General features: G+C 34.3%; 1 protein-coding gene across 1 annotated transcript in view; it reads right to left on the bottom strand.

Moving 5' to 3' along the window:
- Nucleotides 1-20,031, bottom strand: part of LOC125809198 (gamma-glutamylcyclotransferase 2-3) — a 1,073,903-nt gene that overhangs the window by 980,653 nt on the left and 73,219 nt on the right. The gene's annotated exons all lie outside the window — the stretch shown is intronic.

The following is a 20,031-nucleotide window of genomic DNA, read 5'->3' as shown; positions in this document are numbered from 1 at the left end:
GTTTATTTTAATGGATAGATCAAATCCCAAATGCACTAAAATATTCTCAAGTAATTGACTAAATGCAAGTTAAAAACTTAAAATTATTTTTATATATTTATAAGAAAAACATACCTGAAAGCTGATGGTTGTCGCCTGCCGGTCGCCGGCTGCTGCTGTGCGTGGTGCTGCGGCTGCCTGAGCCCTGCTGGTCGACTGGGACTGGTGGCTGGCGGTTGCTACTGCTGTGTGTGCTGCTGGTCGACGGGACTGGCGGCTGCTGCTGCTGGTCGACGGAACTGGCGGTTGCTGACTTGCTGGTTGTCACCTGCTGCTGGTCGCCGGCTGTTGCTGGTTGTGCGGCTGGTGGCTGGTGGCTGGCTGCTGGCTGGAGTGGCTGCTGCTAAAGCTTAGAAAATAGAAAGTTAGAATTTAGTAAAGTAAAAAAATTGAAAAGACCAAAAGGTTTAAAGAGTTTTGACCTAATTTAATTAAAAATATAATATTTATTATTTAATATAATATATTTCGGTAAATCGAAATACACAAAAGTTACATACCGAAAACCGAACCGAAATATCGAAAAGTACAAAAACATACACCGAATACCGAACCGAAAACCGAAATACCGAAATCGAAATAATTCGGTTCGGTTCGGTATTTCGGTTTTTCGGTGTTTTTGCCCAGCCCTAGAGTTATCCTTCGTCTGTCCCATTTTATGTGAGACTTTTTATTTCTCGAGAATCAAATAGTTTAAGTTTAACCATAAATTTGCGTATGATATCTTCATTTTTTTTTTAAAATTTGGAGAAATTAGATAAATAGTAATCTTAGCTTCTAAGAAATGTGACATCATCATTTACATATCCAACTTTTTTATATATAAAAGAGTTAAAAAAGAAAAAATAAGTGATTTAAGAAAATTATATAAATAACATTACTGATGAGATGAAGATTAAGAAAAAACGTCAAATAAATTAGTAGTATTGATGATGATAAAATTTAAATAAATCATTTTTTTCTATTATTTAAATTTTTAACATAAAATTCCCAATGTTTTAAAATTAAAAATAAATGTTAAAAATAAAAATAAAAATGGAGGCAATAATTATTTTATTAAAGAAAAATATGTGTAGAAAAAGTAGAAGTAGATGAAGTTACTTTAGTTCATCTTTTTGGTGGGCCTCAATGTACAATTTCTATAGCTTTTAGTCCAACTCTTTAGTGCAATGTTGGTCCTCCAAACTCCAATTTCTAAATAAGAGTAAAATAAAATATAAAAGAGTTAAAAAAGAAAAAATAAGTGATTTAAGAAAATTATATAAATAACATTAATGATGAGATGAGGATTAAGAAAAAACGTCAAATAAATTAGTAGTATTGATGATGATAAAAGTTAAACAAATCATTTTTTCTATTATTTAAATTTTTAACATAAAATTTCCAATCTTTTATAATAAAAAATAAATGTTAAAAATAAAAATAAAAATCGAGGCAATAATTATTTTAAAGAAAAATATAACCAAAATTGTCAGAAAATTAATTCTTCATGTGGGTTGTTGTATATGTAGAAAGGCACGTGTACAATTAATGAGGCACAATTAATTTTATAGTTCAATTTGAAATGCTTTGTGTACAACATGGTAGTGTCGTGTTCGTGCTTTAAAGTGTGAACTCTAATAAGGAGCAAAATGAGTAATAATAATAATTCTAATAAGGAGTAATGAGCAATAATAATAATTGTAATGCTAGTCCTTCTAAGTAATGAGTAATAATAATAATTGCAATGTTAGTCCTTGGTGTTAGTCATTCTATTAATGTACAATTCTTTTTGCACGTTGTACAACTAATTAATGCAGTCAAAAGTTAATGTACAAAATTGTATGCATGTTGTACAAGAGTATTAATGCAGTGTTGGTCCTTCTAAGTCTCACTTCTAAATAAGAGTGAGTTAAAAAAGAAAAAATAAGTGATTTAAGAAAATTATATAAATAACATTAATGATGAGATGAAGATTAAGAAAAAACGTCAAATAAATTAGTAGTATTGATGATGATAAAAGTTAAATAAATCATTTTTTCTATTATTTAAATTTTTAACATAAAATTTCCAATCTTTTAAAATAAAAAATAAATGTTAAAAATAAAAATAAAAATCGAGGCAATAATTATTTTAAAGAAAAATATAACCAAAATTGTCAGATAATTCTTCATGTGGGTTGTTGTATATGTAGAAAGGCACGTGTACAATTAATGAGGCACAATTAATTTTATAGTACAATTTGAAATGCTTTGTGTATAACATGGTAATGCCGTGTTCGTGCTTTAAAGTGTGAACTCTAATAAGGAGCCAAATGAGTAATAATAATAATTCTAATAAGGAGTAATGAGTAATAATAATAATTGCAATGTTAGTTCTTCTAAGTAATAAGTAATAATAATAATTGCAATGTTAGTCCTTAGTGTTAGTCCTTCTATTAATGTACAATTCTTTTTGCACATTGTACAACTAATTAATGCAGTCAAAAGTTAATGTACAAAATTGTATGCATGTTGTACAAGAGTATTAATGCAGTGTTGGTCCTTCTAAGTCTCACTTCTAAATAAGAGTAATATATATTTATATATATGATTCCATTTTTCTATGATTCATTTTTTAATAAAATTAAATCAATGCAGGTGTTAAACACCCAGTTAAAGTGGACTAGAAAGGACAAAAAATTAGGAGGTACAATTTGAACAGCTTTTGGCACCATTTGTTAGTGATGTGTTCGTCCTAACACAACTGCCATTTCTAAATATTGGAAATCAATATAGAGATCATATTTATCTCCACCTAAACTTTCCCTAGTACACCAACAAGGTTTTTTTTTCAATCAAATTTCACCTATTTTAAAAGCTTAACCTGTCAACCCGATAAAATCCGACCCACAAATCGAAATAAACCCTCACTTGTGTTTTTTTAGAAGAAAATTTCGAGACCACCATAGATGGGTTTTCGAGAGGATTCAACGAATCACTATTTTTAATACTAACTCAAAATAACAGTGATATAGAACACATAATTAAATTGAAAGATCAGACAAAATATCATACATAAAGTTTCATTCAAGTTCAAAACACACAACGACAAAGACCGAAATCAATCAAAATTGGGCTGGAAATGGACCTTTTGAGATAAATATCAGATCTTAGACCGGCTACAGGCGGAACAGTGGTGGTTCGCAGTGGCTAACCTAGAAATGACTTGGAACTTTGTTATTCCCTTCTCTCATGTATTCTCTTAGACTTGGATTGATTTGTCTCACGATTTTTGGTTAGTGGGTCGGGTTTATCGGGTGGGCGGGGTAAATTTTTGGTTTGTGGGACAAGATGCCAGGGTTGACAAGCTAGGGGTTTCAATTTTTTCAGATTTGGGAATTGGATTTGATTGAGTTTTTTTTTTGTAATCCTACATAATTAATACTTATATAACTTATGAGGGAATCTATGTATAATTTATGTGGGATAGAAGGTGGAATAAATTATGTGGGTATTAGTTAGACGAAATGATCTGAGAGACCCTTATACTTGGCTCAAATTGTCACTTGAACCCTTCTACTTATGATTTGTCAAGTGAACACTTAAAGTTATTAAAATATGTTATTTTAAACCCCTCTAACCATTAACCAAACTTATGTGACATTTATTTTGCTGAATCAGATGAAACACATGTAACCACGCGTCTAAAGGAGAGTGAAGACAATAATATTATTTTTTAAGAAAATATTGAAATTAAAAAAAATAAAAAGAAAAGGAAAGAAATCTCATGCCATTTCCCAGTTACTTCATCTCTTCTTCCTCATAAGCGTCGCCGTCATTGTAACCACGCGTTTAAAGGAGAGTGAAGACAATGATATTAAATTTTAAAAAATATTGAAATTTAAAAAAAATGAAAAGGAAAGAAATTCCATCCCATTTCCCACTTACTTTATCTCTTCTTCCTCATAAGTGTCGTTGTCGTTGTTGCTGCTTCCCCCCAAAACCCCAATTTATTCTTCTTCTTTATCTCTGTTTCCACGCCTTCTTTCTGCTTGACGAATTAAGCAAAAAAGAAAACACCGGACGGATTAACTTTTCTACACAATAATTTCTTATTACTTTACAAACCAGATTTAAGAGGCAAGTATCTTGGGAAGAATATTGTGTTTGATATGGACATGAGTGCTAGAGATTTTTTAGCCCTCTTTTACCTCCTTAAGTTGTCAATAGAAGAAATCAATCTCAAGGTAAATGACAATCTATTTTAAATTAGATCCTCAACTCAAAATTCAAACTGAATCTAGATGTTATCTTGCTTTATTTACTATCAAATGTTAAGAAAATTATTTTACTTCACCAAACACAAATTATGTTTCAGGATGTTTATCCAAAAATGTGTTTCCCAATTCTATTTACTTTTGGAATTAATGGATTAATATGTGGTCATTCATAACCAAAACCTCCTCTACCTTGAGTAACATTGATGAAACTGCACTAACTACCCGAATGACCGCTACTTTTGAATAAACTGACCGGGGAGACATTTTTTCTGGTGAATTAGTTTCAAAAGGCTAATTTGGAGATGAATTTGAGATATATTTTTTTAGAAAATAGAATTTGTAATGATAGAAATGATGTGTTATCTGACGTGGGAATTTTTATCTTGTGTGGATAGTGATGTGTTATCCACATTGATGCAATTTAGAGACACTCGTGATCAGAGGGGGTTTAAAATAACGTATTTTAATAACTTTAAGTGTTCACTTGACGAAATCGTAAGTAGAAGGGTGCAAGTGACAATCTGAGCCAAGTATAAGGGTCTTCTAGGTTATTCCACATATTAGTTATACATGTATTAAAATTGTAAATTACACATATACCCCTTATTAATTTACTTTTAAATGTATATTAATTTACAACAAATCAAATAGTTAATACATGTAAAAAAAAAACACTACTAATTTTTTTCATTGGGTTTTTTGTCTTGTTATGCTTAATTACTTTTAGTTTCTTTACTTAATTTCTAGTTAATTGTTTTCTTTGGCAGTAAGGCAGTGGCTATTAATTATGAATAATTTCTTTGTTTATTTTCTCTACAACACACTGTCAATACAAGTATTATTTTTTAAAAATTTAGTTATTAGTTATTTGTTGTTTACTTTAATTCAAATTACTTAATTAACTCGAAAATGCATGAACTCATAGAAATGCAAGAACTGAGTCCAAAATGGACTCGGATTGATATCACATGTAAAGGGAGTAAAGAGAAAGAATTAATGAGTAAGAGGAAAAATCAAAATTCAGATGAATATAAAGGGAAATATTAGCATCATCTAACTTGGCGTCAAGCTCAATCTGATGATTTAAACTTAAAATGGAACAAGATCAGACTATGCTACCATTAAAGGAGAAAATATAACAAAAAATCAAAGTTTTATAAGCTTAGACGAGACTCCGACTAAATAGAACCTGATGCAAATCATACAAGCATAGAATAAAATTTGATCAACCAAGTCTGTACAACATATGAAAACAAATGGATCTGCCACAAAATTCAAAAATGAAGCAAGAATCAAGCCATATTGATTCAACCAAGCTTGAATGACAAAAAAAATAATCATATAATCATATATATATATATATATATATATATATATATATTTCTTAGGCCCGCCTACTTGGCGCCACCACAAACTAGAATTCCCTTTTAATTTATTTATTTTCAAAACTAGCCTTCCCTTTTCATGAAAAGTTGTGACTTTTATAAAAAGTTGTGACTTTAATGAAGAGTTGCGACTTTTATGAAAGGTTGTGACTTTTATGGAAAGTTGTGACTTTTATGGAAAATTGTGACTTTTATGAAAAATTGTGACTTTAATGAAGAGTTGCGACTTTTATGAAAAGTTGCGACTTTTATGAAAGGTTGTGACCTTTCCAAAGGGTTGCAACTTTTCCAAATAGTTGTAACATTTTCGATAAGGCGCAATAAACATTTGTTCACACTACCCTTTTTTGTGTATAAATGGAGAGATCTCCTCTCATTTTAAAACAACAAAAAATTTGAACCTCTTCTTCTTCTTCACAATTAGATAGATATTTGTGTACTTTTCTCCTATTGAGTGACTCATTTACACCATTGCTTATGTTACAGATCCTGGTATGTATTTTTACAGTAATTAATTTATGCTTATGTTATAAGGATAAATGATAAGATGTAATAATTTTCATTTTCCTGTACATTATTGTGTCGTATCGAAAAGATCACAACTCTTATAAAATAATACTTAAAACCACATATCAGTCATTAAAACTAAAATACTATATTACCTACCCTTTGTTGTCTATCCATACCCCATGACTTAATTTCGTTTTTTGGTAATTAATTGGGGTCTAAAATGATAGGATTTAGTTTACGGTTTTACAATATTGAGTTAGGGTTTTATAGAAGAGAAAAAAAGAAGAGAAGAGAGGAGAAGAAGCAAGAATCGTCAAATTCTCGAAGCTAAGATCGTGGATTTCGTCAAGGGGTGATCCCTACGAGGTATGTGAGATCACATAGCATTAGGTTAGTTCACCCACGCTCCAATCATGACTCAATTCAACAAAATTATAATGTTTTGAAATCAAATCTTATGAGTTCTTGAAGTTAATTCGATTGAAAACTTGTGGGTTCTTGTTGTTGAAGTTTCTTGAGGTTGATTCATGTATTTAGGCGTGATTTCAAGTTGATTCTTGTATATATTGAGGGTATAGTCGATTCTAAGTGTTTGGGGGAAAGAACCAAGTCGAAATAGGGGGTTTAGAGTTGATAAACGAAAGAGAAAAGTCGGAGTGGACCTGGGCAAGGGCACGGGGCACTGCCCCTCTCAGATCCCCAAGAAGAGGCCGTTGAAGTTTGGGCTCTGGGGCACCGCACCAGCCAGAGCACCCCACCCCATCCCTCTGAAGTTTCAAGGTTGGCGCCCCGCGCCTCTTAGAGCGCCAGGGACGCCGGTTCTTCCCATTTTTCCCCCTTCTTTTCGTACTAGTTCCTTAGCATCGTACCTATGTTTTTTAGTCTATTTCTATACTCTAAGGTATGTCTAAACATCATGAAATCATCCATAACATGAGATCATGAACCTTGAATACATAATACAATTCAAGGAAAGTTAAGATCAAAGTCAAGAGAAGTAAGAGTCAAGTCAAGAAAAGTTCTTAGAGTTTTCCAAAAGTCTTTTCCAAATGTTTTAACTTTGTTTTAAGACTTAATATTCAAGTTGAGTAAAGAGTAAGGAGTAAAGATTGAAGTTCATTTCTTCAAAAGTATATGGGGACTATGTATTCCCATAGAGTTTAAAATGTTTTCACATTTAAACAAGTAAGGAAACCTTGATTTCCAAAGAGCCTTTGAGCTAGTTTTCAGAAAAGATTAAACACTTTCACAATTAAGCAAGAGAGAAAACTTTGATTTCCAAGATAGCCCTTGAGCTAAGTTTTTGAGCAATTATCTCAAATCACAGAAAGAAGTATGTTTTCAAACATAAGAGCTAGTATCATATTTTGGGAGTAGTATTGAGCACCGATATGGGGGAGAGTTCATACAACTCCCAGCCCTCATAAACCATGTAGCCATCATGGGTATATAAGGGTCATACTTTTTAGATGATTCCTTAGTGATTTTTAGCATAGACTAGTAGATCCACTTAGTAGTCAGGTTATATACCCTCGGCAAAGTATAGGACGACCCTGGCAGCGTGATGCAAAATGTTGTATCATCACAATAGCTCTTATATTGATGGTTTTCGATTAGAGAAACTCCCACATAAATATTTGTATTCTTGTATATATAATTTAATTATATTTTTACATACATTTCAGAGTTATATTATATCTTTGCATACACACAGAGTATTATTGTATTTCCAAATACACAGAGTTGACATCTATGTTTTAAAAAGCTTTTCTTTATAGTGCACTTGTTTTATACTGCTTTATATTGAAATGCGTTCAGTTTAAGTTGAGTTGAGTTGAGTTGAGCCAGGTAAGTTCTTCAGTTCCTTTCAAGCTTATGTCTTGTTTTAGAATTCTCTTCGCATGCTCGTACATTCAATGTACTAATGCCATTTGGCCTGCATCTTTTAATGATGCAGATATAGGTAACCAGGATCAGCATCTAGCGCATCGTTGATTCTAGTTGAGCTCCAAACTTGTTGGTGAGCCTCCTTGCTTCCGGAGGATCCCTTTAATTGCTTTTAGTAGTTTTAGCTTCATTAGGATATCGTGGGTCTTATCCCGACATCCATCAGTTGTTTAGAGGCTTCATAGATAGTTAGATGTTAGTTCTTGAGTTTTCTATTTCCTGTTTTAATGGTTGAGACTTGAGTTGCCATTTTGGATAAGTTTAATATTTCTTAAAGACATTTGCATTAGTTATCCTTTGAGACTGTTTCTTGTGTTTAAGTCTTCCGCTGAGTAAGTAAGCCAGGCCAAGGGTTCGCTTGGGGACAACAATTGTTCTCGAGTGTCAGTCCCACCCAGGGTGTAGGCTCGGGGGCGTGACAAACTTGGTATGAGAGCACAAAGTTCAAAAGTCCTAGGGAGTCTATAAAGTCGTGTCTGTATAGTCCTAGTTCTCGGTGTGAAGTGCACCACATATATAATTAGGAGGCTACAACATTTAGGAAATTCTTTCACTTCTTTCATACTCATGTCGTGCGTTAGAGTTTGATCTCTAAAAAGTTTTTTCTAACTCGTGCTTGCGCGAACTTTGTTGAGAAGCTCCAGAAGGTTTTTGAAATCATGCATGTTGCTGATACTGAGAGGGTGGAACTAGCTGCATACCAAATGAAGGGTGTCTCTAGGATATGGTTCGACTAGTGGAAGAAGAACTGAGTTAAAGAAACACCACCTACGAGTTAGGCTTGTTTTGAGGAGGCCTTCTTGGGATGTTTCTTTCCCCGAGAACTGAGAGAGGCTAAGGTATGAGAGTTCCTCACACTTAAGCAGGATACTTTGAGAGTGCATGAGTATTGTCTGAGGTTCACACAACTTTCCCGGTATGCTCTAGAGATGGTTGTTGACATGAGAAGCAGAATGAGTTTATTTGCTGCTGGGTTGTCTCGCATGTCAAGCAAGGAAGGCAAGACAACTATGCTGATAAGAGATATGGACATAGCAAGGTTAATGATCCATGTGCAATAGGTTGAGGAGGACAAGATGAGAGATAGAGAAGAGTTTAAGAATAAGAGAGCTAAGATAGGGAATGAGTCCGGTCAACAGAAGAGTAATGCCAACCGGTCATCTTTCCAACAGAAGAAGAAGGGACCTGCTCTATCATCTGCTAGTACACCTGCACCAAAGAACAAAATGTGAGTACAATAGTCAGAATTTCAGAGCCAAATTTGCCTATTCTCAAGGTAGTATGGCTCAAGGGGGTAGTAAGCCTCCTGCATATACTAAGTGTGGTAGGAACCACTCAGGGACATGTCTTGATGGCTCCACTGGTTGCTTCAAGTGTGGCCAGAACGGTCATTTCATGCGAGAGTGTCCAAAGAACAATCATGGTAATGGAAATGGGGGTAATAAAGCCCAGTCTTCTTCAATTGCTCCACCATACAGGGATGCACCTAGAGGATCTACTTCAGGTACTAGCGGAGGAGAAAACCGCTTATATGCTGTCACTAGTCGCCAAGAGTAAGAGGATTTGCCAGATATTGTCACTGGTATGATCCAAGTCTTTAACTTTAATGTTTATGCTTTGCTAGATCCAGAAGCGAGTTTATCCTTTGTAACTCCGTATGTTATGATGAATTTTAATGTTATTCCTAAGTAACTTAGTGAACCCTTCAGTGTTTTTACACCTGTTGGTGAGTCTATTATAGCAGTGAGAGTCTATCGTGATTGTCCTGTTTTCGACAATCACAAGAGTACCATGGATGATTTAGTTGAGTTAGACATGGTAGATTTTGATGTCATTCTTGGTATGGACTGGTTTCATGCCTGTTATTCCTCAGTTGATTGTAGAACTCGAGTTGTCAAGTTTCAATTTCCAAATGAGCCAGTCTTAGCGTCGAGAAGTAGTTCAGCAGTGCCTAAGGGTCATTTCATTTCGTACCTTAAGGCAAGAAAGTTAGTTTCCAAGGGGTGTGTCTATCACTTAGTCCGAGTTAATGACTCTAGTGTTGAGATACCTCATATTCAGTCAGTTTCTGTAGTAAAAGAGTTCCAGAAGTCTTTCCAAATGATTTTCCCAAAGTCCCTCATGAGAGAGAAATAGACTTCGGTATAGACATTCTTCCAGATACTCGTCTTATATCTACTATGTCATATAGAATAGCACCAGCAGAGTTGAAAGAGGTAAAAGAATAGTTGAAAGATCTCCTTGATAAGGGCTTTATTTGACCAAGTGTCTCACCTTGGGGCGCTCCGGTCTTATTTTTGAGAAAGAAGGATGGTTCCCTTAGGATGTGTATAGACTACCGTCAGCTGAACAATGTTACCATCAAGAATAAGTATCCTCTTCCTAGAATTGATGATTTTCGATCAGCTTTAGGGTGCTACTTGTTTCTCTAAGATAGACCTCAAATCTGGCTACCATCAGTTAAGAGTAAGGGAATGTGATATTCCAAAGACAGATTTCAGGACCCATTATGGTCATTATGAGTTCCTAGTTATGTCCTTTGGTTTGACCAATTCGCCTGCAACATTCATGGACCTTATGAATAGAGTATTCAAACCTTATTTAGATATGTTTGTCATCGTCTTCATTGATGACATACTAATCTATTCGAGGAATGAGGAAGATCATGCTAGCCATCTCAGAATAGTTCTCTAAACTCTAAAGGATAGAGAGTTGTATGCCAAGTTCTCTAAGTGTGAGTTTTGTTTTGAGTTTGTGGCATTCTTAGGACATATTGTGTCTGGAGAGGGAATTGAAGTTGTTACTCAGAAAATAGAGGCAGTGAAGAATTGGCCTAGACCCACATCTCCAACTGACATTAAGAGTTTCTTGGGTTTGGTTGGTTGTTATATAAGGTTCATAGAGGGGCTCTCATCTATTTCATCCCCTTTGACCAAGTTGACTTAGAAAATAGTGAAGTTTCAATAGTCTGAAGCTTATGAGAAAAACTTTTAGGAATTGAAAAAGAGGTTGACTACTGCCCCAGTATTGACCTTACCAGAAGGCACGCAAGGCTTTGTTGTTTATTATGATGCGTCTAGAGTTGGTTTGGGTTGCGTGTTGATGCAGAATGGCAAGGTTATAGCTTATGCCTCCAGACAGTTGAATGTTCATGAGAAGAATTACCCAACCCATGATCTAGAATTGGCTATCGTAGGCCCGTAGTATTTGCTTTGAAAATATGGCACCATTATCTTTATGGTGTGTCATGTGGATGTGTTCACCGATCACAAGAGTCTTCAGTATGTGTTTACTCAGAAATCGCTTAATTTCAGACAAAGGAGGTGCTTAGAATTACTCAAGGATTATGACATGAGTATTATTTATCACCCAGGTAAGGCTAATGTTGTTGTTGATGCCTTGAGCAGGTTGTCTATGGGTAGTACCACCCATTTTAAGAAAGATAAGAAAGAGCTAGCAAGAGACGTGCATAGACTTGCCTGATTGGGAGTTCGACTGATGGATTCCACAGAAGGAGAAGTAGTGGTGATGAATAGGGTTGAATCATCATTAGTGACAGAAGTAAAAAAAAAGCAAGACCAAGATCCTATTATGCTTAAATTGAAGGCAAATGTTCATAAGCAAAAATTAATGGCTTCTGAACAAGGGGGAGATGATGTTTTGAGGTATCAAGGTAGGTTGTGTATACCAAGGGTGGATGAACTCCAAGAGAGGATCATAGAGGAAGCTCATAGCTCCATATATTCAATCCATCCGAGTTCTGCATAGATGTATCGTGATTTGAGAGAGGTTTATTGGTGGAGTAGTATGAAGAAGGGCATTGCGGAGTTTGTTGCTAAGTGCCCGAATTGCCAACAAGTCAAAGTAGAGCACCAAAGGCCGGGTGGTATGGCTCAGAATATAGAGCTTCCGGAATGAAAATGGGAGATGATCAATATGGACTTCATCACAGGTTTACCAAGGTCTTGCAAAAAGCATGATTCTATTTGGGTGATTGTTGATAAAATGACAAAATCAACCCACTTTTTGTCGGTAAAGACTACACATACAACAGAGGACTATGCCAAGTTGTACATTCAAAAGGTTATCAGACTTCATGGGGTTTCGGTATCGATTATATCATATAGAGGTGCTCAATTTACTGCACAATTCTGGAAATCTTTTCAGAAAGGCTTGGGTTTAAAGGTGAACTTAAGTACTGCTTTTCATCCTCAGACAGATAGTCAAGCAGAGCGCACTATTCAGACCTTAGAGGATATATTGAGGTCTTGTGTGATTGATTTAAAGGGAAATTGGGATGATCAACTACCTCTCATTGAGTTCGCTTACAACAATAGTTACCACTTTTGCATCCAGATGGCTCAGTATGAAGCTCTTTATGGGAGAAAATGCAAATCTCCTATTGGATGGTTTGAAGTTGGTGAAGCAGGGTTGATAGGACCAGACTTAGTTCATCAAGCTATGGAGAAAGTGAAAGTCATTCAAGAGAGATTGAAAACGGCGCAGAGTCGTCATAAATATTACACTGATGTTAGTAGAAAGGAATTAGAATTTGAAGTAGATGATTGGGTATATTGAAAGTTTCACCCATGAAGGGTGTCATGAGATTTGGTAAGAAGGGGAAGCTTAGTCCCCGGTATATTGGCCCTTACAAAATATCCAAGATGATTGGCAATGTAGCTTACGAGTTAGAGCTACCCAAGAGTTGGCAACAGTTCATTTGGTATTTCATGTCTCCGTGTTATAAAAGTGCATGAGAGATCCTTCACTTATCATACCAACTGAAGATATTGGTATCAATGATAGTTTGTCCTATGAGTAGATTCCGATTCAGATTCTAGATCTCCAAGTTCGCAAGTTGAGGACTAAGGAAGTAACATCAGTCAAAGTCCTTGGGAGGAACTAGTTTGTTGAAGAAGCTACTTGGGAAGCTGAGGAAGGTATGAATAAGAGATATACACATCTCTTTGATCCTGGAGAAATTCCAGACAAAGGTACTAATTCTTTTCTCAATACTCTTTAATTTATAAGTTAGCATGTTGTAATTGCATTGCTTGTTGGGTGTTTGAGCTGAATGTTAAATATTACACCCTTAGCCTATTAAGAGTAATCTCATTTGACGATGAATGCTCCCAAGGGGGATATATTGTAACACCTCGCCATTTGAAAGAACTAGAAAGAGCTATAATTAGAAAGAGTTGTTTTTGAAAAGAATGAAAATCTGGAAACTTTGTTAAGTTATGTTAAGTTTGAGTTTTTGGTCAACTTCAAACTAAAATACCTCCTAGATCAGGATGAGTTAGGTGTGCTTCCAGATATCGTAGGAAATATCTCTGAATAATCTTTCCAACGCTGTCGAGTTTACTCAATTCCGAGTTCGTATGAGTGAGATATGCCTATTTGAAGTTGGGTTGTTCATATAAGGAAAGTCTAATCCAAAATTTAGAAGGGCATTATGGTCGTTTCCATACCCCATGACTTAATTTCATTTTTTGGTAATTAATTGGGCTCTAAATTGATAGGATTCAGTTTACACTTTTACAATATTAAGTTAGGATTTTAGAGAAGAGAAAAGAAGAAGAGAAGAGAGGAGAAGAAGAAAGAATCATCAAATTCTCGAAGCTATAATCGGGGATTTCATCAAGGGGTGATCCCTATGAGGTATGTGAGATCACATAGCATTGAGTTAGTTCACCCACGCGCCAATCATGATTCAATTCAGCGAAATTATCATGTTTTGAAATCAAATATTATGAGTTCTTGAGTTAATTCGATTGAAAACTTGTAGGTTCTTGTTGTTGAAGTTTCTTGAGGTTGATTCATGTATTTAGGCGTGATTTTGAGTTGATTCTTGTATATATTGAGGGTATAGTCGATTCTAAGTATTTGGGGAAAGAACCAAGTCGAAATAGGGGGTCTAGAGTTGAAAAACGAAGGACAAAAGTCAGAGTGCGCCTGGGCAAGGGCCTGAGGTACCGCCCCTCTCAAAGCCCCAAGAAGAGGCCGCTGAAGTTTGGGCTTTGGAGCGCCGTGCCAGCCAGAGCGCCCCACCCCATCCCTCTGAAGTTTTAAGGCTGGCACTCCGTGCCTCTCAGAGCGCCAGGGACGCCAGTTCTTCCCATTTTCCTTTTTCTTTCCATACTAGTTCCTTAGCATCGTACCTATGTTTTCTAGAGAAACGCCCACATAAGTATTTGTATTCGTATATACACAGTTTAATTGTATTTTTACATACATTTCAGAGTTATATTGTATATTTGCATACACAGAGTATTATTGTATTTCCAAATACAAAGAGTTGACATCCATGTTTTAAAATACTTTTCTTTGTATTGCACTTGTTTTATACTGCTTTATATTGAAATGAGTTCAGTTTAAGGTGAGTTGAGTTGAGCCAGGTAAGTTCTTCAGTTCCTTTCAAGCTTATGTCTTATTTTAGAATTCCCCTCGTATACTTGTATATTCAATGTACTGATGTCATTTGGTCTGCATCTTTTAATGATGCAGATACAGGTAACCAAGATCAGCATCCAGCACATCATTGATTCTAGTTGAGCTCAAGACTTGTTGGTGAGCCTCCTTGCTTATAGAGGTTTCCTTTTATTGCTTTTAGTAGTTTTACTTTCATTAGATGTCGTGGGTCTTGTCCCGGCATCCATCTCAGTTGTTTAGAGGCTTCATAGACAGTCAGATGTTAGCTCTTGAGTTTTCTATTTCCTGTTTTAGTGGTTGAGACTTGAGTTACCATTTTGGCTAAGTTTAATATTTCTTAAAGACATTTGCATGAGTTATCCTTTGAGACTATTTCTTGTGTTTAAGTCTTCCGCTGAGTAAGTAAGCCAGGACAAGGGTTCGCTTGGGGACAATAATGGTTCTCGAGTGCCAGTCCCGCCCAGGGTGTAGGCTCGGGGCATGATATTTAAATACATTAATTAAGCTTCTTATGAAGTGTGTTTCATTCCTCAAAGTGTTACTCCTCCTATTTCATGAAGCTTAATCTTTTACTGCAAGTCAAAGTGATTCTTGTATCTATTTCAATCTCTTTTTGCTATTTCGGTGACTTTTTTCAACTCTTTCTATTAAATTTGTGAACTGTAAATTTGGATACAGCCCGACCGACTATCTTTTTGAAAAATATGTTAAGCAACATGCCTTTTTCTTCTTGATTGTTAGGAAAGTAAGGTCGTCTTTATTATTATTTGTGGATATTTGTGAGTTCAAGTTCGCACAAAATTATGCTGTGAGATTTTAATATGTTATGTGTCAAAATTTTAGTTTAGAATATCTAGTTGTGAACAGTTCCATTCAGATGACACCTACTGCTTGGTTGATAAATACATTAATTCTTTGTAACTGCATACTATAACCATACCAATAACTATGGTTCAATTCCAAATATGTTGGGGCTGGTGATATGAAACCTTAGCAAAAGTACTAACTATTTTGAGACAATAAGGAAAAACATTTATGAAACTAACAATTTTAGGGTCATTTTTATCATATACATGATACGACATACTATAATAAAAAAGAGATTGATGGAGGTTCATAAGAAAAGAGCCCAAGGTCCTCTATTTGAATTAAGTTAATTATGTTCTTGTATGGACACGATGTTCCACTTTACTTGGGAGTGTTGTTGTTCGAGGCTTTTTGATCTCTTATTTAACGTCTGAAGTTGTTCTATATAACTTCTTGGAATTTAGAAAATTTCATTACTTCTGACCAACTATTTCCATGGAGATTTTCTTAGACTTCTTCCTTATACTTAAAATCTCTCTGACTCATAATTTTTGTATAACAAAAACGTAAATTAAAAAAATAGCAGTTTAAGATTTCAGAGCAACGCTTTGCCTTAAGATAAAATGTTCTTGATAATATAATATGTATCGAAAATACGAATATTACCGAATGATCATATGTAAGCTTAATAAAATAGTTCAATCCTTTATGAAGCACAGGTATTTTACCTAGTCTATACTACTTTAAAAGCATGAACTTCTTAATTTTAAATGTTAAATTGTTGTTTTATCCTTCTACACTAATTTAATGTGCTGGCACTTGCACCTACTCTATAGCATATCACACTTCCAGGCCCTTAACATGAAACATCACAAGTGTCGCCACTTCCTCCTTCAAAAGTCACCAACCCCCAACTACAGGGAAATAGATGCAACCCTTGCTATCCTCTCTTTAAAACAAGGATTTGCAGACTCTTTTTCCCATCAAAACGCCCAAAAATTGCACTAAGTGAACATGTATGCACTGTAACATCACTTTTTCGCACTACTTCCTTGGTTTGTAAAACGTTCTTCTTTACAGGGCTATTGTTTTCCCCTTTATGCGCATATCCATCTTCTTCACTGTGTTATCCTTTTCCCTTGTTGGCACAAAAAACAACCTTCCTCAACCCGCAAAAAGTTGTAAGTTCCCTTGTTTACTTAATGCTAATGTTCACGTACAATTTTACTCTGTCCACTCACCTTTTACACCCTATCCATATTCTAACACTCTAACTGCGGAAAATCTTCTAACTCGCCAACCTACACACTGCTACTCATTGGTAGGGGTGTACAAGACCGGGTTGGTTCGGGTTTTCAAATAACAAACCAAATCATTTGTGTAAAAATTTTAAATTTATAAACCAAACCAAACTAATAAAATTCGGATTTTTTTGGGTTTTTCAAATACCAAACCAAACCATTGTGTCAAATTTTTAAATTTATAAATCAAACCAAACTAATAAACCTCGGATTTTTTCAAATTTTTGAATTTTTTCGGTAAAGTTTGCGTACAAACATATAATTAACTCGTGCTCCAAATATTTCTTTAGTCCAACCAAAATACAATTATCTAAGGTGTTTCTTAAGAAAATAACACAAAATATGAGATGAGTGATGACACTAAAATATTCAATAAAAAATAATAATGAAATCATCATATAAAATATATATTGCAAAGTGATAATGAAAATGATCATAATTTAAAAGTACTAAATCATGCTAAATAAGTTTAATAAGTATTAGGTACATTACTAAATATTTAAGGAAAATTAAAATTATATTATTTATTTTAATTGTCTAAACCAATGTAAAACTAAAGAACAAATATTCAATATTATTGTCATTCTTAGTGTTGAATTGATTTTATTTTTCCATTAGTATTAATTTGATTTTGATTTAAGTTTTATTATAATTATCAACATATATGAACTATAATTTTTATTGGACCATTCTGAATTATAAGTTTTAAACTTGAAATAATATATTAAAATATAAAAACTATGAAATAGTATAAGAAATATTTTAAACTTATATCAATGTAAATATTTTGATGTATAAAATAAAATTTTAAAATTACATATATAATGGGGTTGATTTGTTTTCCGGTTGTTTTTTTTAGTTTAAACCAACCCAAATATAGTCGGGTTTTTTTTCCAATACCAAACCAAGTCAAACCAAACCACTAGTCGGGTTAATTGTTAGGTTTGACTCGATTTGCGGTTTGGTTCGGTTTTCAGTTCGGTTTTGTACACCCCTACTCTTTGGTACTTACATTGTTCCTTGCTTCGACATTCTCCCATTAACATTGTCACATTGTCCAGCACAACTTAACACTGCCATAAGGTGAAAACGATGGTTCAGTTCCCAGTTAAACTTCTGCCAGCACCCCCCCACCCCAAAAAAAAAAGTTATTTTTAAACTTGCCCTGTAAATCTTACTTCTAACCTTATGCTTACAACAAGTTAAATCTTACTACGAACCTTATGTTCCCAGGAAATCTACTTTTTGCTGCTTTCAACAGGCTAGAATCATACCCGACTCTCACCATTGATAACACTCGACACTTTTCTACTATACTCTTTTTTGCGTTTTCATTATACATTTAGCCTCTTTTAAAAGGTTGATATCGTAGCCACTATCACCATTGGTAACACTCGCTTCTGGTTCCTATAGAACAAATATAATTTACTTTTTGATATTTTGACATTTACCAATGCATATTACCCCTACGTTTAATATTGTTATTCTCTTCTCCCTCTTTTCCTTTAAACATCCAGGATCAGCCCCAATTGAGACTAAAATTGAACTAGCAAAATCTAGTGTACCAATTAACAAGATACCAAAATACTCTGTTGAATGGGTGATAAGAGTCACACATTGCACGTGTACCCATATCAAACATACATTTAAACAGTTATAGATGAATATGAATCCAAAGACTACTTATAGGCTATCAACACTTCACATTTTATTACAAAAAATCCAAATATTTTAAATCATGTTCTTCAGGAAATATTCACATATTCAAACAAATTCATGAAATGAACTCCGACGTCTAGAGATAACATCTTATATTATAGTTGAGCGAATTTCTATCCATACTAAAATATTCCAATGCATAACTATCAGACAACTTTTCTGACTAACATATCCAATTATTTACATTTTCTATAGAAGGAAGAATGTAAGAACTATCGCAAGTTGGTGTTGAGCAAAGACAAGCATCAACTTTCTTGTCGGGATTGATATGAATAATTCAAACCCCCGAAGGGGTTTAATTGCTCAAGAAATACATGAAATGGAAGAGGAAGAACAATTATAGTAGAAGAAGAAGTTGAATCAATGAGGATGGGAACGAAGAGGGGCAAGAAACCCACCGACAATCAAGTCCAATTCAAAAAAGAAAAGAAGATGAAAGTCAAAACAAAATAGATGTATTTCTCAATTCTATAACTAAACAATGAGTTAAGGTTGTTTACAGAATAATTGTGCGTTTTTATTATTCAAAACAACATAGCTTTTGTTGGCAGATCTTTGTAACTTGTGCTATCGATTCTATCAAACAATTCTATTAACATATCACCATTATAATTACTCAGGTAGTTAAATTATTGCAAATTAACTGCCCTCACTGATTTATACACACAATTATCCGGGAAAAAAAGATGTGTGGCTCAAACTAAAATTTAAATTCGTAGTAATCTTTTGAATATGGGAAACTACATTTTGTATGTACTTTCTATAATGTAGCTAATTGGAAAATAACCTAAAAGATCCACGAACATTGCTGCTTTCCCAACCAAAGGCATTCAAAGGAGTAATATAGATAATGGAATTTACTCACCTATATTAGATATGCACTCTCATATAAAAACTAAAATTTACACCCGTATGATTTATCCCTTAAAGAAAAATAGAGATAGATGGCTAACATGGTCAGTTGGAAATCGACAAAAGGTATGAACTATTTGGGATGATGAGCAACTTATACTATATTAACCCCAATTTAAAACTAAAATGAAATAATTGAATGGACAATTTTCCCACATGAAGATGTCCAATTGTTGGCACAATATATAGAAGAAAGAATGAGACATCTTCTGGAAGTTGGAGTTCTGCAAATACAAACAATTCATCTTCTATGGCAGGGGCGATATGAATATTGCAAATCCATGAAGGAGTCTAAAACACAACATCCCGCTCTAAAAAAAAGGAACGCTCTCGAGATACGACTATTACCAAAGATAAATTACGAAGGTTCAAACCACACACATAGTTATCTAAAAATATCTGGAATAAAAATGTGGCTTAGCATACATAAGGTCCTAAATAATGGAATATGATTAATAACATGTTTGAAAGTAATCGAATTGGTAAAATATACCCATTGACGCTGATGAAATTTTCATTGGTTGTATCAGTAGGTTTAGGGGAAGATGAGATGTATGGCCAACACCAGACCACTACCAAATAAACATGTACTATGGGGTTAAAAATGAAGGTTAAAATTAGGCTACACTAGTTTTGGTACTACTCATAGATGACATGAATAAGAGTGATACATGAAAGTTCATGTTCAATTAGTTACTTACACATTGCGTAAAACTGCAGGTAATCATTTCCATTAGCA

Source organism: Solanum verrucosum, unplaced genomic scaffold, assembly GCF_900185275.1.
Source record: "Solanum verrucosum unplaced genomic scaffold, falcon-dt-bn FXZP01000062.1, whole genome shotgun sequence".
Classification (NCBI taxonomy): Eukaryota; Viridiplantae; Streptophyta; class Magnoliopsida; order Solanales; family Solanaceae; genus Solanum; species Solanum verrucosum.
The sequence above is the reverse complement of the archived record's forward strand: the minus strand, read 5'-3'. Positions and strand labels throughout refer to the sequence as shown.